Source organism: Pristiophorus japonicus, chromosome 7 (genome assembly GCF_044704955.1).
Source record: "Pristiophorus japonicus isolate sPriJap1 chromosome 7, sPriJap1.hap1, whole genome shotgun sequence".
NCBI classification, from domain to species: Eukaryota; Metazoa; Chordata; class Chondrichthyes; family Pristiophoridae; genus Pristiophorus; species Pristiophorus japonicus.
Window position 1 is genome coordinate 237682282 of NC_091983.1, and position 3345 is coordinate 237685626.

Consider the following 3345-nt stretch of genomic DNA (forward strand, 5'->3'; position numbering starts at 1 on the left):
TGAGGTCCTACGAAACGAATTTAAGGAGCTAGGAGCGAAATTAAAAAGTAGGACCTCAAAAGTAGTAATCTCGGGATTGCTACCAGTGCCACGTGATAGTCAGAGTAGGAATCGCAGGATAGCGCAGATGAATACGTGGCTTGAGCAGTGGTGCAGCAGGGAGGGATTCAAATTCCTGGGGCATTGGGACCGGTTCTGGGGGAGGTGGGACCAGTACAAACCGGACGGTCTGCACCTGGGCAGGACTGGAACCAATGTCCTAGGGGGAGTGTTTGCTAGTGCTGTTGGGGAGGATTTAAACTAATATGGCAGGGGGATGGGAACCAATGCAGGGAGACAGAGGGAAACAAAAAGGAGACAAAAGCAAAAGACAGAAAGGAGATGAGGAAAAGTGGAGGGCAGAGAAACCCAAGGCAAAAAACAAAAAGGGCCACTGTACAGCAAAATTCTAAAAGGACAAAGGGTGTTAATAAAACAAGCCTGAAGGCTTTGTGTCTTAATGCAAGGAGTATCCGCAATAAGGTGGATGAATTAATTGTGCAAATAGATGTTAACAAATATGATGTGATTGGGATTACGGAGACGTGGCTCCAGGATGATCAGGGCTGGGAACTCAACATTCAGGGGTATTCAACATTCAGGAAGGATAGAATAAAAGGAAAAGGAGGTGGGGTAGCATTGCTGGTTAAAGAGGAGATTAATGCAATAGTTAGGAAAGACATTAGCTTGGATGATGTGGAATCTATATGGGTAGAGCTGCAGAACACCAAAGGGCAAAAAACGTTAGTAGGAGTTGTGTACAGACCTCCAAACAGTAATAGGGATGTTGGGGAGGGCATCAAACAGGAAATTAGGGTTGCATGCAATAAAGGTGTAGCAGTTATAATGGGTGACTTTAATATGCACATAGATTGGGCTAGCCAAACTGGAAGCAATACGGTGGAGGAGGATTTCCTGGAGTGCATAAGGGATGGTTTTCTAGACCAATATGTTGAGGAACCAACTAGGGGGGAGGCCATCTTAGACTGGGTGTTGTGTAATGAGAGAGGATTAATTAGCAATCTCATTGTGCGAGGCCCCTTGGGGAAGAGTGACCATAATATGGTGGAATTCTGCATTAGGATGGAGAATGAAACAGTTAATTCAGAGACCATGGTCCAGAACTTAAAGAAGGATAACTTTGAAGGTATGAGGTGTGAATTGGTTAGGATAGATTGGCGAATGATACTTCAGGGGTTGAATGTGGATGGGCAATGGCAGACATTTAGAGACCGCATGGATGAACTACAACAATTGTACATTCCTGTCTGGCGTAAAAATAAAAAAGGGAAGGTGGCTCAACCATGGCTATCAAGGCGAAATCAGGGATAGTATTAAAGCCAAGGAAGTGGCATACAAATTGGCCAGAAATAGCAGCGAACCTGGGGACTGGGAGAAATTTAGAACTCAGCAGAGGAGGACAAAGGGTTTGATTAGGACAGGGAAAATGGAGTACGAGAAGAAGCTTGCAGGGAACATTAAGGCGGATTGCAAAAGTTTCTATAGGTATGTAAAGAGAAAAAGGTTGGTGAAGACAAACGTAGGTCCCCTGCAGTCAGAATCAGGGGAAGTCATAACGGGGAACAAAGAAATGGCGGACCAATTGAACAAGTACTTTGGTTCGGTATTCACTAAGGAGGATACAAACAACCTTCCGGATATAAAAGGGGTCAGAGGGTCTAGTAAGGAGGGGGAACTGAGGGAAATCTTTATTAGTCGGGAAATTGTGTTGGGGAAATTGATGGGATTGAAGGCCGATAAATTCCCAGGGCCTGATGGACTGCATCCTAGAGTACTTAAGGAGGTGGCCTTGGAAATAGTGGATGCATTGACAGTCATTTTCCAACATTCCATTGACTCTGGATCAGTTCCTATGGAGTGGAGGGTAGCCAATGTAACCCCACTTTTTAAAAAAGGAGGGAGAGAGAAAACAGGGAATTATAGACCGGTCAGCCTGACCTCAGTAGTGGGTAAAATGATGGAATCAATTATTAAGGATGTCATAGCAGTGCATCTGGAAAATGGTGACATGATAGGTCCAAGTCAGCATGGATTTGTGAAAGGGAAATCATGCTTGACAAATCTTCTGGAATTTTTTGAGGATGTTTCCAGTAAAGTGGACAAAGGAGAACCAGTTGATGTGGTATATTTGGACTTTCAGAAGGCTTTCGACAAGGTCCCACACAAGAGATTAATGTGCAAAGTTAAAGCACATGGGATTGGGGGTAGTGTGCTGACGTGGATTGAGAACTGGTTGTCAGACAGGAAGCAAAGAGTAGGAGTAAACGGGTACTTTTCAGAATGGCAGGCAGTGACTAGTGGAGTGCAGCAAGGTTCTGTGCTGGTGCCCCAGCTGTTCACATTGTACATTAATGATTTAGACGAGGGGATTAAATGCAGTATCTCCAAATTTGCGGATGATACTAAGTTGGGTGGCAGTGTGAGCTGCGAGGAGGATGCTATTAGGCTGCAGAGTGACTTGGATAGGTTAGGTGAGTGGGCAAATGCATGGCAGATGAAGTATAATGTGGATAAATGTGAGGTTATCCACTTTGGTGGTAAAAACAGAGAGACAGACTATTATCTGAATGGTGACAGATTAGGAAAAGGGAAGGTGCAACGAGACCTGGGTGTCATGGTACATCAGTCATTGAAGGTTGGAATGCAGGTACAGCAGGCGGTTAAGAAAGCAAATGGCATGTTGGCCTTCATAGCGAGGGGATTTGAATACAGGGGCAGGGAGGTGTTGCTACAGTTGTACAGGGCCTTGGTGAGGCCACACCTGGAGTATTGTGTACAGTTTTGGTCTCCTAACTTGAAGAAGGACATTCTTGCTATTGAGGGAGTGCAGCGAAGGTTCACCAGACTGATTCCCGGGATGGCGGGACTGACCTATCAAGAAAGATTGGATCAACTGGGCTTGTATTCACTGGAGTTCAGAAGAATGAGAGGGGACCTCATAGAAACGTTTAAAATTCTGACGGGTTTAGACAGGTTAGATGCAGAAAGAATGTTCCCAATGTTGGGGAAGTCCAGAACCAGGGGTCACAGTCTGAGGATAAGGGGTAAGCCATTTAGGACCGAGATGAGGAGAAACTTCTTCACCCAGAGAGTGGTGAACCTGTGGAATTCTCTACCACAGAAAGTAGTTGAGGCCAATTCACTAAATATATTCAAAAGGGAGTTAGATGAAGTCCTTACTACTCGGGGGATCAAGGGTTATGGCGAGAAAGCAGGAAGGGGGCACTGAAGTTTCATGTTCAGCCATGAACTCAGTGAATGGCGGTGCAGGCTAGAAGGGCTGAA